General features: G+C 43.9%; 1 protein-coding gene across 3 annotated transcripts in view; it reads right to left on the reverse strand.

Annotated features, from left to right (window-relative positions):
- Nucleotides 1-16,102, reverse strand: part of PBX1 (PBX homeobox 1) — a 261,472-nt gene that overhangs the window by 77,972 nt on the left and 167,398 nt on the right. The gene's annotated exons all lie outside the window — the stretch shown is intronic.

Genomic DNA, 16,102 nt, shown 5'->3' on the forward strand with positions numbered 1-16,102 from the left:
CAAACTGTCAGATATTCCATATGGACTTGGGATCTATGGAAAATCATATTAAGAGGCTAAAGAGATAAGACAATGTGAAATATTATAGATACACAAATACACCCAAAATGCTTCCCATCACAAACACATAGGTGGTTCCATTTTCATCCTATTCTCTAAAAAATATAAATAAATAAAGGATAGCCACCAGCCATGAGTACCCCTGAGATGTGACCTGTGTGACTCCCAAAGCCCGTGGGGCAGGTGATACAACTTACAAAGCACTGAGGGAAGACACCCTGCCCACTCAGCTCATGGACAAGGATTTGAGTGATATTTGGGCTATAAAACAAAAAGTACAAGCCCAACTACTTGGAAACTTGGATTTTTTTTTCCTCTAGTAATGAAGTTGGGAGTGAGAAGCCCTTTCCATGGAGGCCATATGGGACACAGGTTCCTTGACCACTGACAACAGAATAACCAAGAAGTTGATCCTATAAATCTACACAATCCTATAAGCTATTCTTTTATGATTTAAGTGGAAGGAACACCCAGGGGGCACGTGAATTTGGCAGCTACATATTAAAAAAAATTCTTCTGGGAGCACCAAAGTCACCTTTAAGAATTTATACCAGAGCTTGAAGGTCACTGCTGCCTCCATGGATTGACCACCTGTGTGGCATGATTAGCGTCAGACCCTTGTCAGGGTCTCTGCTGCTCTGGGATGCACACCACCTCCTCTTTTCTGATGTGCTTCATCATGAATGTGTTTAGTTACATCAATTTAGCAAAGACCCATTAACACAATCAAGATTGGACTTTGCCTTCAGCACACAGGTTCTCTGGCATGATGTGACACCTATGTTCCAAATTAGATCTAGACAGTAAAATAACTACCCAGTCTATCTTGGGGTAAATTTGGGGGCTTGGGCTTTCAACTCTCTTCCAAATGCATGTGCAGTACCATTTCAGAAACTTGTCCTGTTTCTAAGAAATAGCTGAAGTAGTTCCACCCAGCTACATTCTAAGGCTCTTAGAACAAAGCATAGTCATAATCAGTAAGTCTAGTCAATAGGGTACAAGCAGAAGTATGTCTAGTATTCTAGAAAGTCTTCTTAAAAAGGAGTACGTCTATCCTTCACCCCTTCCTCCATTCTGATGCTGGGAACGGGTATGGGATGGCTGGAGCTCCAGCAGCCACTTTAAATTCATGAAGATGTCAAAGGCTCACACTTGTCTTCTGTTCCTTAAAATGATGTGCGTTTGGATTCTGCTGCAGTAGAACTTAATCCTAACACATTCACACTGGATTTGAATTGTGATTTTGGTTAAGTCATTTAACATCTCTAAGTTTGTTTTCCACTCTGTAAAATAAGAAAAATAAACTTACTTTTCCAGAATTATGATGAGGATGAAATTCAGGTAGTATGTAGGAAAAACACTTGGTACATTCAAAGTTACTATGCCAATTATTAGTCCTATGGCTACAGTTTTTCAGTTTATTTCAAATTTCCAAAGAAAAAGTAAGTCAGTGATGACAAATCAAAACTAGCTAAAATTAGGGACTCCAGTTTCATTTTTCAGGGAAGATTTTCTATTAGCAGAAAGCGAGTCCAAGATAATTAGTTTTATGAAAGTGACCAAAAGTTATTGAACATTTCGAATTGTAGTGCTCCCAGAAAATCTGCTGAAGAGAAGTTATTTTAGCTACCTGGGACACAGGAAACAAGGGCATTGCTAAGTCTATTTAGGTCCCAGGTTTTTAAAATTTTACCTAATATCATTTGGCTAACAGAAGCCAAGCCAGGATTCAAGGTGGATTGGAGCCCTCGGAGGAATCTACCTACAGCAACTTCAGAACAGATCTTCAATGACAAGATCACCTTCAAGAGGTGTGTGATCATAAGCCAATGTGGAAAGGAAGCACACATTTTTTTAAATACAGTATTTAGTATATAGTATTTCTGAAAAACTTAGCTTGCTGTTTTGGGTTACTGCTAGAATAGATTGGATCGTTTGAGTGGGAAAAGAAGGCAGATGCTGATCTGAGATTTGCTGCAACTCGCAAGACAAAACAACAGAGTTCCTGAAGCCACACCGCTCCTGTCACCTGTGTTGATCTAGGGCATCAGACTCTTACTCTGACATTCTACCACTGTCTTTTATATTGGCAATTTCTCTGTAGGCCACTTTATCCTTCATCTTAATGACTTAAACTTAAGAAATATAGGTGGTGAGGAGACACTATAAATTTATACCCCCGGTTAAATTTACCAGGGTAGATATCAAAGGGAAGGTGAAAGCAATAGGCCCGTGGGGTGATAATGCACAACTGGTTTCCAAACGTAGGTGAGTGAAATAAAAAAAAAAAACCCGAAAGATCTTCATGGAGATTCTGCATAAATCTAACGAAATATCAATCCATCCATCAATCAATCCAAGAGAAACATGGTCAATATTTTTCACTTCTTCTTTGAAATGACTGGTAGGTTTTCAAATTAGTCATTCTTCTAAAAGTATCTATTAAGACTGCACTGGCCCGAGACTTGGCACTCACAGACTGGGGGCTGAGGGTGGGGGGAAAATCTCACAGATTCCAGATAAACATAGCCTGAAGTACACAGCATGCTCGACTACTTACCAAAATGTTCAAAAACCAATAACCCCAATAAAAGAATATATCCAATGTTTATTTTCAGACTTCCCAAAACATACCAAACTCAAGTCTTTCACCATATGCACGTGCATGCACACACACTTAAAATACTATTAGTGCCTAATAAATATGTGCATATAAGATCCCACTCATAGTTTGCATAATCTACTATATTTGTGTGTTTTATTTGTATAGGTTGAGTTAGTGGGCTGGGTATACACGTACTAACGTGAAGAAAAGTCTTTATCTGACCTCCGATGGTCCCTAGGTGGTATGATGTGAAGGGACAGGACTTTTGAGGGCACAGAGGATGGAAGTGGTTTTGCTCAAGGTTCTTGAATCAATCCTGGAGTCAGAGCTGAGGAATCAAGGAGAATCAACAACTAGAAAGAAAAAGGTGGGGGGGGGGGGGCAGAGGCCACTTACACTTTCAGAATATGGCTTTAGTTCAAGTGAGAGCAAAGAAAATATTTAAAAATAAATCATGATCACACATTTAGCTTCTGATGTAAATGCAACCCATATCCTCTGGGGAGTGAACTAATGGGGGGACGTCCAGGCGGAAGAGAGGCAATCTGAGAAATTCCTACCTACCCAGCTTCATTGTGTTATTCCAACTTAGCAGAGACAAAAAGACAAATCTCAGTCCCCTACTTCCATTCATAATTGAATCAGGTCCAGAAGGACAAAGCTAGTGCCATCTGTAACGCATGCTGCATTAGCAGCCAGGAGCATGAAATATGCAAATGACTCGAGGCTACCTCGCAGAATGACAGCGCCCAGCCACGGCCAAGCAACTGGGGCGGGGAGAGCGAGCGAGAGGAGCAAGTTTCTCTATTTTCTTTTCTTTTCCATTGCTGTCATTTTAGGGCGTGGCTCAACCTACCAAGACGTTAGTCTCAAAGAAAGAGAAGAGCCATACCAAACCATGCTCCGGGGGGAAAAAGGAAGTTTTAATTTATTTATAATTATCAGGAAAACTGAAAAATGGAGGGAAAAGAAAGAAAAAGGGAGGGAAGGAAAGAAGGAGACAGGGAGAAAGGGAAAGAGGAAGACAGAAATGTGCTATTCTGGATTTGATCCATTTAGAGTCCCTCTCGCTTTATGAAAGATCCTGTAGTTCTAGAATCTTGCTTTGTGTAAATAGGGGCACTATTTTTTTTTTGAGGGGGGCAAAGAATTGGAGCTGCTCATTCTGATACCGTTAATCAGGGCTGCTGAAATGTGTGACATGGTAAGTGGCTCTAGCCCCCAGCAGTAGTCAAGACGGAGTGACAGGCTCCATTTAAGATGTCACTGCACATAATAAAGTGTAAAACTATACTTAAAATAAACGAGATAGAAACAATAAACTTGACTCACTATTTGAACTTTTACAGACACACAGAGACAGAAGGAGGAGGCACATGTGTTTGGGGACTTTTTAGAGGCTGCTGTCCCTACAGGGCTTCCACAGCTGTCATTTCTGGGGGACCCAGTCAGGCTCCGAGTGGAGGTCAAGTGGCCGTACGTTATCGTGCAAATCGGGCATCTGACTGGCTTACGACCAGAACCCCGCAGGGGTCAGGACCACGAGCCATTTCAAAGCCCAGGTCCAGAGCTGCCGGTCTTCCTGGAGCATGAATGCCTCAGAAAGGTGGAGCTGGCACCGTGGCATCTCTTGGTTCTGGATGTTTCTGCCTGCTCCGTTTCTCCGTGCCCCCCGGGCCTGCCCACCTTGCTGCAGCTTGGCTTCATCTCTCAGAAGGTTTAACACAATACTGTCAAGGCTGGTTGGCCCCAAATTGGAATGATACTTTTTTTTTTTCCCTCCAGGCCCTGCAATTACTGTTACATGTGGGGGTGGATTCAATGTCAAAGCAAATGTTTTCCTTATGTTTCTTTCTTTTAAAAAGAAAAAAAAAAATCATACATGGGAGCCAGCAGACAAAGCTGAACCAGCCACACAGTTTCTGCATCACCGGCGGGCCCTGGATTCTTCCCTGTGAGCCAGACTTGGGGGCGTCCGCTCAGGAGGCAACCTGCCCCCCCAGAAATTTATGCCAATGCCACACTGAAGGGCACAGCTTGGGAGGAACCATCTCTGCCCTGCCACCGCAGCACATTACTGGAACCGGGGTTCAGCCAAGCGGTGTTAAGATCCATTGCCTAGGTACTGCTTTCTACCTCCACCTTCCATTCCCCCTTGCAACCAGAAGGTAATTCCTGGAGGACAGACACTGTCCCTTAAAAGATTGTTGTTGTTTTTTATTGCATCAGAGAATACATTAAATACAAACACATACATCATAGATGTTTGGTTTGGTCCATTTTCATAGTGCACGCAGCTCAGTATCCAGAACTGGCATCAAGAAAGAGAGTTACTAGCAGGCCTCACAGTCTCAGTTGGTCCTGTACAGACAAGGGTCATAGGGTCACGCTGTCTCCGAGGATGAACAATATCCATCCTGACTCCTCTGAGGCAGAGGTCTGTTCACCCGCTTTTGAACTTAGTTTTTCCTCCCATTTCTTCATCCCTCCCATGGGGGGCTGGCACTTTCATTCATTTAGGAATTCAGTAAGTGGTTAGTGAGCACCTACTGTGTGCCAAGCACTGCAGCTAGGTGAGCACAGTGGGCACTCAGGATGTGCTAGTGGAATTGACTAAACTGAAAGGAAAAGGAAATAGATTTTAGTTTCAAGTGTCTTGGCTGTCAGCGTTAAAAGAGAGTCACCTAACCCAGTACACTTTAGGAGGCTCAGCCCAATTTCATACCATAGTCTGCACTCTTGTCGTGCCCATGGCTGGTTGTTGGAAAGGAAAAGAAAGGCTGCCACATGGATTCTGATGGTGACAGAGTAAGAAAGATGGGAGGGGAGGTAGGCTTGCACTCGCCCACGGCCCCTGGTAGCTACCCTGCTCCCATGCTCAGGCAGGGGCCCTTGGTCGCCTGCTCTTCCCCTGTCCTCCACTCTACGGAGCTGAGATGGATCCCCAGCATCCAGGCATATCAAAAACCTGCCACCACAGAGCCTGCCGGCAGCCCACAGCATCACTTCCCACCAGCCAGGCTGCAGTCACTCAGACGGGGAGTTTTATTAGCCAGAAGCCGTGACACCAGGCAATGATATATTTAAGTAATAATGAACAAGAAAATGGTAATTGTCGGAAACAACCATCGAAGTGGTAAAAGAAACCAACGGTGTTGTGTGAACACAAAGCCCCCCTGGCAGATCTGTGATTCTCTAAGAGGGGAACAACAATACGAAGGTTTTAAGGGGTACAAGCTGTAGGCTCAAAGAGGAAAACCGCTAAAAACAAAGGGCTGTATAAACATGAGGTGGTCGTGGGTGAGGGTCCGAGTGGCCCACTGGGTGGTCCTGCCCAGAACACAGTCATGTCAATCACAGAGTGCAGCTTCCTCCCTCCCCAAAGTCTGGTCACCTCAAAAGCCATGGAACACCACCTTAAATTATAAAACTAAAAACGTTATAGTGAAAAACACTTAAGTACAGGAGTACTTACTCAGGTGTATTAGATCCAAATGGATCCAGATTTTCCCTCTGACCAGCCAGCCCCCCAACGTGATCCTTGGGCTGCAGTCGGAACTGGCCTGGTGGTTAACAAATGGGGAGTTTTACTGGGTCACAACAACCTAGTGTGGGAGTAACAGCATGGTTTAGAGGTTTAAAAAAGGCTTGAGCCAACTTGGAAAAATGCCTTTTAAAACCCCTTTCCTTCATTCTTGCCAATGCCCAATTGAGTGCAGGTGGAGCGCACTGACTTCATTGCCTGGATATGTTGACTGGGTAATAGGCTTGATGTCATTATAAGATGAATGAGATAACACTTCGCAAGTCCTTCAATGTCTCTCAGAAGTTTGAATTTTAAGGCATTACTTTGGGGTTGCTATTTACATTCTTTTAATCATCTCCTTTGTATTCCCTGTTTGGTCAAAGTTCAGGCAGTAAGAGAAAACATGAATCCTCAGTGAGTTGAGTAGTTAAGATGCCAACATTAGCATCAGTTATTATGAGGTTACAACGCCATCCACTTCGAACTTTCCAGGCATTCCAGTTAATTCAAAAAAAAAAAAAAACCCCACAGCATTTCATAACTTTTTTCCATTCATACTCTTTGAACTTGAACCTTCAAAGCTCTGCCCACCATGGTCAGCCCATCAAAATTTTAACTATTCCTGATCAGGTTACACCCTTGCATCTGGCATGCTTTATATATGTCTCCCCTATAAGAATCTGGGTTCAATGGGGACAGTGATGTCTTATTCATTGCTATATCCTCTTGGTGCAGAAAACGGGCTCTATAAATACTTGGTGCATCTTTCTCTTGCCAAAAAAATAAAATAAAATCCGTATCAGTTTCAGAGGTGAGGCTAAATACCACCTCCACTCCTCTGCCTCCAAACGCCCTTCCCCTGCAACTCCCAGAGCATCAGTGACCTCGGAGGTCTTGTTCTTCAGCAAGTTGCTACATAAATATAAGATTTTTCTCTTCATCTACACTTTATCTTTGACAACCATTTAAATTATGATTTTTGCTCTATTATCACACTAGGAATTCTCTGGATCCCAATCTCTATCTACCCTTCCTGTCAGCACATATGTTCATATGTCATGATAAGCCTAAAGCATATATTTATAAATAAGCATACAGACATCCAGAATTTGCACCAAATACATTACCTTCCACCATTTGTCTTAGAAACACTGAATCTTGTAAGGTAAGAAACATATGAGGAGCTCTCAGATCAGCTTTACTCTAGTGAGTAAATTTTATGACTCTGGTATTTTCATTAGATAGGCTTCTATTCTGGATTTCCTAAATTTATGGAGTGCTTTACTATTTCTGGACTATGCACGCAATGTTAGGGTACCTTAAGACCTTGCAGCCATGTGCATGTTTTATATCGCAGTAAACATAGTTATAAATGTGATTGTGAGCATGGGCCCGGCATTTCTATGCAAAAAGATGTGCAAATTATTTCTCTGGGAAAAACATTCTTCTAATTTTAAACATGTTTTGCAAAGCCCAAATTAAGGGGGTCTTTTTTAAAAACTGAGGTTTCCAATGGAGGCCACTATTTTCCATAAGGCTACAGAGGGGGTGAAAATCCGTAAGTCGTTTTGTGACAAAGACCTGGGTTACACAGGGCAGTGTGAAGGAGAGGAGGGGGCTAAGCTTTGGGCTGGCCATCCCCTGCAATGCTATTCATGTAATATGACAAAGATGGCTTACATCAAATGCGAGAGTGCAAGTAATCCCCTTCTCCATGCCATCCCAGAGCAAAAGCTGCCCCCTAAAAATACAGGGCAATGTGCCAGCAGAGATATTCCTCATATGCCAGCTAGCTCTCTGTGCAGAGGGGAAAGCTGCGGAATTTTTTTCTGAATTGGGTTTTACAATGAATGTTGACTGGCACCAGGAGGCTACCTTGGGCCCCCAGAGCCTTCTTAAAACCCTGGCCGCCTGCCAGGGGAGCTCCCACTTTGCAGCCCAGAGAGAGAGCCATGTTGGCAGCTTGTCAGGAGCCAGGGAGTTACATGGCGCCCTGGGGGTAATAATATTTTCCAGAACACTCAAGCTAATAGTCCCATGATGGGCGATTCAAAGGACTATAGGTATGCTCTTCGCGGTCCTCAGTCTGGGAACTCTGATCCATCTCAGCAAAGCACCGAGGCTCACTGCGCTGACCTTCACGGCAGAGCTGGGGACACGGTTCTCCATCCCTCTTTACCTTGCTGTCCGGGCTGTTCCATTCAAGCCAAGTCTCGCTTCTGCTTATGTCTCGCTTCGAGCTCGTTTATGTAAGAAAAAGAATGTTGTACATGTACCTAGAGGCATTCTGGCACCAAGTGCATTTTTATCTTTTAAAAAAAAACAAAAACCCACAACTACAGATACAAAAATGCAGGTTAAAAACCCACACAAATTTAGCAGGGTGCCTCGTTCACACAAGGGTTTTCCTCAGATCAGTGAACTGGATGGAGTCCTGTGTTGTTTCTCTGAAAATCGCTGCAGAAACTGACACATGACTAGCTTTTTGTTCTTCCACCAGAGATCCAAGGAGAAAGAGGCTGTGTTCAGTCTCCCCAAAATTCATCCGCAGCAGCTTAAATTTTAATCTCTTAATTTCTCTCAGCAAGATGGCTCTGAATTCTTAGCAACGCATTCAATGCTAACTGGAAATCTGCAGGCCTCTCTCTGTTTACATGTCAGTGATGAAAAAGATAAAGACAGAATAACCGAATTCACTCTCCAAAGCGTTCAGATTAACAGAGGACCACCACGCCCCTGAGCCTGCTAGGTGGGGGGAACCACCTCGGAGAAGCTGTAGGGCAATCTAAACGCGCCCATCACAGAAGATGATGAAGCGAAACATGCCCCAAACCCATTGTATCACCCTCATATGTGTCTCTCTGGTGCACACACCCCTGTTTGTTTTAGAACAATAAACTGAATTCAGTTACCCCCGATGAAAAGTAGGGTAGCCGTTTCTCTTGCTACAACGGCTTTTATCAGTCCCTGCAAACAACTGAATTGAAACCCTCACACAGGTTGATGCCAGTTCTACGTGTTGAAACAAACCAGTCACTCTTTCTCCTGCTAAGCAGTTAAATTAGAGAGAATTCAATTAATAACAGCTGAATATTCTGTCACATTTAGGAAGATGTATGGTAAGACAAGCGAGTTGTGATGTATCTGACAGAAATGATAAAGGTTCTCCCGACACAGTCTGGCAGATACTTGGCTCTTCCCGAGGCCCTTTCTCATGTTCTAAAACGTCAGCAGTACAGACCCAGGATCCGGCACTGGCATCAAGGGAAGCAACACTCCAGAGTGAACAGGGCGGCCTCTGCCAAGTTCTGCAAGAGTGCCCACCCTCTGCTGGGCCCCGTGAGCATGCGGACCCGTGTTCCTGTCCATGGGTGAGCGGGCGCTCGGGCAGGGGGACAGTGGGCGCTGTCCCCCGGGGACCCTGGGAGGGTTGGGGGGGGTGCGAGCCCATGCACGCCTGCACCTGCCCCATCCACCTTGGCTGAGCCCCCCCGTTTCCCCCATCCACCTCCCAGTGGCCCCGCCAAAATGCTTTTCTTATTTGATACACACCAAAGGCGACCCGGAGAGCTGACCCACTTGCCGGCCGCACTCACCAGAAACCTCTGCTCTCGGGGGCCTTTCAAGGCTCCTCCGGCCCCTTCAGAGGGTGAGGCAACTGTCCCAGCTGCATTATTCCTTCTCCCAGCACTGGGAGCCTCCATCCACATTCTTTTAGGAAACTGCTTAGGCCCAAATTGAAAAGGAAATAAAAGAGACCACAGTCAAATTGCTAACATACGGGGAGTAACAGAGCTATCCATGACACAATTCTATTAAACTTTCCCCCCGGCCCAGCCAGTCAGCCCCAGTGATGGGGGGAGGCGGGGAAGCTGCTCTCATTTCCAAAAACCAAAAGGGGTCAAACCATACACTGGCTGTACCACTCACCAAGGGGGCTGGTGGAACTGCCCCAGGGCAAACATGGGCTTGCACAAGGCATCTTTAAATTCCATGGAACGCCTTTCCTAAAACTGAAACTTCAGCTTGCAGACATGGGGACCACTGTACCCATAGTAACATAAAAACAGGAGGTATAAAAAAAATTGTGCTACAAATGTGTAAAACAACAATCAAACCACAGATAAAAGACAACTGAAATAACCCAGCTTTTGTACAGAGAAATGACTGAAACATGAGCCTAGAGGCTTCTTTAAAAGCAAAGACTAAGAGCTACCGATTAAACTCATGGTAATTATTTTCAAAATGGAGTTGCATCTAAAATAAAATCTCAGAATCACACATTGTGCAAAATTTTTAAAAATTTCTTAATAATCCAAAAAACAAAAATGTATAGACAACGTTGTACCCATTTTAGCTTTCCATTAAGAATTTTTATAAGCTAGAAAAGATCACACAACTTTTCTCTTACAGCATATATACAGGATTCAGGTCACTTGTACATTTCACATACCACACCCATCAATAAAATGTTTGCAGAACACAAACTTACACGCGTTTGCTATTAAGAAATCAAATTCATCTCCAAAACCCTTTCAAGTTATAGTCTTTTGGAACTTCCATGCCAAAACACACAAGCCTAATTGTTCCCCCCAACGTAGTTTGTAAAATTGAAACTAGCCCCAGGGATTCCCTAGGCATCTTCCCAAGTGGAGAAAAGACTTGTTAAACGTGGAATGGCACACAAGGGCCTCGCCGCCTGGCACCAGCGACTGGGGCCTGACCATTACATGTGGACACCTCGGCTGAGTCACTGAGCTCCCGTCCAGAGCCACACGGCCCGTTCTTCAACCCTTCCATGTTCCATAAAATTATTATTATTGCCGACTTTCCCATCTACTTTATTGGCAAATGCCTTGGATTAATAAAGCCCTCATGGTGTTTATGGGCAGAAGATTACTTTATTCCCCTAACAGAGCCAATGACACTGCGGGGCAACAGGCCCTACCACTTCATTAGATTATATAACTGTCAGGAGTTGGTGAGGTTTTGGATTTATATTTCAATTAATATTTAATAGAGCTTAATTAACAATTCCCCCCTCTCCTCCTTCCACATTCTGCATTCTCCCCTATGTCTTATTTCTCAGATCTCGTTCTGGAATGGGGAGTCTGGCTTGCAGGATTTGGTAGGCTGGTAACTAAGGACCAGAGAAATGCACTGAAATGCCCAGGCTATGACACCAGAGGAAGAAATTATGAGGAGAGACGAGTCTCTAGAAATATCTTAGGAGCTGGTTCTCTGTTTCTGCTGAAAATCCAGGGTTCAAAAAAGCCTGAAGGGAGAGGAATCGATACACCAACTGCCTGACAACCTCTAACTTGCTCATTTCTTGAGGGACCATTTCGAATCTATCCCACCATTTGAAAAGAAATAGTACTGGTGGCTTCAAACCCATGGATCATGCCAAGGCACAGACCTTAGAAGGTGCTTTAGAAGCAGCTGTGCTCAAGCATCATGGGCTCAGAACCCTTCGCATTCTTAAAAACGACTGAGGACTCCAAAGAGCAATTGTCTCTATAGATCACACCCACCAATACGTACTGCGATAGAAATCTGAAACAAAGAAAAAAAATGTCATATTTACTAATCCATTTTAAAACAATAGTGGGGCCATTACACATTAACATAAGTCACCTGTTTTTATGAAAAATAGTACTTTTGACACACAAAAAAATTAATGAGAAAGCAGGCACACTTGACATCTTTGTCAATCTTTTTAATGTTGGGTTTAATAGAAGGCAGGTGGATTCACACACCTGTTTGTGCGTTCAGTCTGTGGCAATCCACACATCACATAGCCTCTAGAAAAATCCATTATACACTCATGAAAGTGTGAGACTGAAAAAAGCAAATAACATCTTAGTATTATTATCAAAACAGTCTTGCCCTAGGGGTTCCCTGCAAGGGTTTGGGGATCCCCAGGTCATCCCTTAGAACTGTTGCATTAGAAAATTTCAAAATGTGTGATGGATATAACACACCAGGCCTGAAGTACATGAATTCCTTGTTGGTTTCTGCAGCCCCTACCCATCCTGACCATTTCAGCTAACTAATTACATGCCATGGAACAGCTGGCTGCACGTCTCAATGATACAGGCTCTCTGTTCCTGAGCTTTTGTGCTTATTCTTACAGAACTGCCTTACCTAGGATGTAAGGAATACTTGAAAATTAAAAAAGACACTGAAAGGAAGAAGAAAACGGAGCCTCCTGCAAGCTACCTCTCTGTCTAGCATCCAAACACCCCAAGGCAGTGACTCTGCCTCAAGGCAGCTGGATGGACAAGAGGACATCTTTCTCTGTGAGATAAGTTTCCTCCCCACCCAACAGGAAGGGCTTGCCCAGCCATCAACTGTGGGTATAGTTTTTCTTTTGTGGGCTTCTTTTTTCCTTTTTAATGCTCTTGTTTGAGAATGTATTTTAGTTGCTAAGAAACTAGTTTCTTATTGTAGACTCAGTGAGAGTAAAGATAAAGCAACTGTCAAAACAGCATGTTATTTTGACAGTAGCCATATCATAACCATAAATGATATAGTTTATCTGTACATTTTTACCCTCACTAATGGGGTCTAAACACTGTATTCTCAGATATTCACACATACACAAAGACACATACATGTGAATTTTAGTAAGAAAGGCCACCACACAGTTAACAATGAACTACACACACACACACACACACACACACACACACACACCTCACACAGCACCCAGCCCCTGATTTGAAAGCTACTTTTAAATGAAACTTCAGAAGTACAAATACTCTGCTGGCTTCAGCTCAGTGTTTACTACATTTGAAGCATTTTTCTATAAAGGTAAAATTCCTTCTTAAGAAAGGTAATATACATTTTCCTCTATGCAGTAATGTTTCTGTTTAAATCGTTTTTATGTAAAGCAAAAAAGACTTGGGTATGTCTGTGTTAATTCAAACCATCATTTCTATCTACGGATTTCTAATCCATCAGATGATGGTAACTGTAGTTGGACACGATCCGTCTTCCCCAGGGCCTGCTCGGTCCATGGCTCTCGTAAACCAGGTACTTACATTGGCTCAGTCACAGATTCAGTCTCTCCCTCCCGTCTACTCATCCATCCGTCCAAACATTCTCTAGCCACTGTATTTCTAAAACTCCTTTGGTCAAAGGGTAGAAGCCTTGCTAATAACAACAAGTTCACGTGAAGGATCAAAACTACCGACAAATCTCCAGCAGCTCAAACCAGATACCTGAATACGTGCTTCATCTCGCTTTTGTTTTGCTGACAAATTTGGCAGAATTTGAAGGAGGAGGAGAAAAACAAACGCAGATCGTTATCTCCCTGTGTCTGCCCAGGACTGGCAGTAATCATAAACACTATTTGTCATTATTTTCACCTGTTTCTAGGGTAAGGACCCTAACAACTCTAAGGAATATTAAACAGTTGTTAAAAACACTTATTTGAAAGTAACATAGCAACACGGAAAATCCCTACAGCGTTTGTTAGGTTAGTAAGCAAGATACTTGCCTAGGTACGGATTTTAGCTATCTGATGTCTCCATCACCTGCCTACCCACCCACCTATCAGCCCAGAAGTGAGTATCAGTGAAGGAGGGAGCAGCAAAATGCAGAGTTGCTGTATTTGGGCCACAGGACTACCAGTATTTTCTCCTTGTTTCCCAAACTGTGTGCTGCTTCAGTATTGCCTTGATGGTCACAAAGAGAAGAAAGGACACCTTCAAGAGCTTTACCTGTGCTTCATTTGCCCTACGTGTGGCGATTTGAAACATTTTCCCAGATGGCGTGAGACCTGCCCACCAGGTGAAGACGAAAGCAAACCTAACACAGAGTCGGGGGTTGTCCCATCTGGTCTCCTCCTCATACGTCTGGGTCTATTTGAAGTGGAGACAGGTTTCCCCCCGTCGCCTTCATCACCCCCCACCCCCCTGGGATGCTTCCATGGTCAGGGTGGTATGTTCAAGTCCTCGTTCAAGATGTGATGCCGTGTTGACCTTTCTCCTCATCCAGAGTGAAGGGCAGCGGTCATGGGCATTTGCTCGCCATGCCCACAATCCCCATTCTCACGAGAGTCCCAGGAGAGCTTCCTCGGAACTCAGCTGAACTGCAGTGTGTAAACATTTCTGCTGTGAGATTTAAACTTTGTTACAGAAATTCCAAGAAGCCAGAGGCTTCTGCAAAATATGTGAATCACAGGGAAAGAATCTGCTCTTTTCTGATGGACCCTTTTAATGACGTATTATTTAACCTTAGATGACAGAGATCACAGAGCCTGCCGGGACCGCCTCTAAGGACTGCTGAGCTGACCTTAGGCAACAGAGCCGGGAGGGATCAGAACCGATGCGGAGGACCTGCTCCCTCTTTCTGAAGAGGCTGGATGTAGAGTTCTTATTTCCACTTTATTATCTCTTGGCCTGTCCTCTGATACACATGACTGCCTCTGGAAGCAGCGGAAATCATTTGAACACCAGTGGTTTCTTCCTCCTACCCCTGGAGAGACACACACACACACACACACACACACACACACACACCACTCTTTGTATTGTACAATTACTATTTATGGCGTGATAGGATCTCTCTATATCATCTATTTTGAATAAAGAATTTGACATTTTTCTCTTTTCAGACTTGCATCTCGAATCCGGATGGTCTAGCTGCATGCTTAGCGGTATCCTTATTTCAGGGTAAGGCAAACCAAAAATAAAAGAGAATGAGTTGTGTCCACACCATTATCACAGTGGCCAACCAGCTTCAGTTAGAGTGGCAGGCAGGCCTTTCTCCATGGACGGTCTGGACCCATCACCTTACTATTCATGGTCTGCGTACATAGTAGGAGGTGGACTAAGAAATATTTCTGTTTTGACTTGTGAGGTTTGCTCTCTCTCAACCCCCAATCTACACGAAATTCGGAGGCGGTCTGACCCCAGCGTGCCTGGGCACACGATTCCTCCGGGAACACGCAGGTGGTCCTTTCCTTGCACGCACTGTACCTCAGGTCATCCAGGATATGCTGAGCATCACCAAGGTCCAGCAAATTTTTCCACTCAAAAGATTATTAATTATCTCATAATTGCTCTCCTCCTCAGCCCAAGAAACAGCAGCAAACAAAATCTTGCTGTGCCTCCTCTCCATGTGCAAGCCGGCGAATCCTGTCATCGCCAGCGGGCCTGTGGTCACTGGAGACTTGGGGAGGCGGAGTTACTTGCTAATGGTCACAGAGTCGATGGCTCCTCTCATCTAAGATCCAGCAAACAGACCACACAATATACAAAACTGCCCTCTCATCTTCTGACAGGCCCGGAATATAAACATGACCACACTGATCTTCGGTGAATTGCTTTAGTCCTACCTTTTTGTATTTTGAAATAAAAAACAGATACTTATTTATTTACACGAAATACACACACACACATACACACAGATGCATATGGCTCATACACATATAGGGGCCAGGTTAACCTAAGTAGGCAAGTTATAAATAACATTCTCTGCAGGCTGGACCTGCTAAAATAAATATGCTCACTCTCACATTTACTAGTATTTTACATCTGGATTTGAGCTGGCACTCAGCAACCTAGGAGTGGGCACTCTCTGGAAACTTCATTTGTTTAAGCCTCAGTTCTTCATCAGCATGAAGGGACAAAAGGTCCCCAAAGACTTGTGAAGAGAACACAAGGAGAAAATGCAATGATTTTTCAAAAGAATTTTGTGAAAGCTTAGCTCTTCTTTTAGGATTACTTGGAAGAACAATGGGTATACTAGACCAAAGCGGCCCTATTCCAGGAAAAAGTGAGATCCTGTCCCAGCTCACCTGCCAGTCCTCACCCCATTCCTACCCCAGGCACCCACGTGGAGCCATGAGGCTCCTATGGAATTCTGTGCAAAAATAATCTGAGACAATTCATGGAAAGGAA

The sequence above is a fragment of the Manis javanica genome, chromosome 14 (assembly GCF_040802235.1).
Source record: "Manis javanica isolate MJ-LG chromosome 14, MJ_LKY, whole genome shotgun sequence".
NCBI classification, from domain to species: Eukaryota; Metazoa; Chordata; class Mammalia; order Pholidota; family Manidae; genus Manis; species Manis javanica.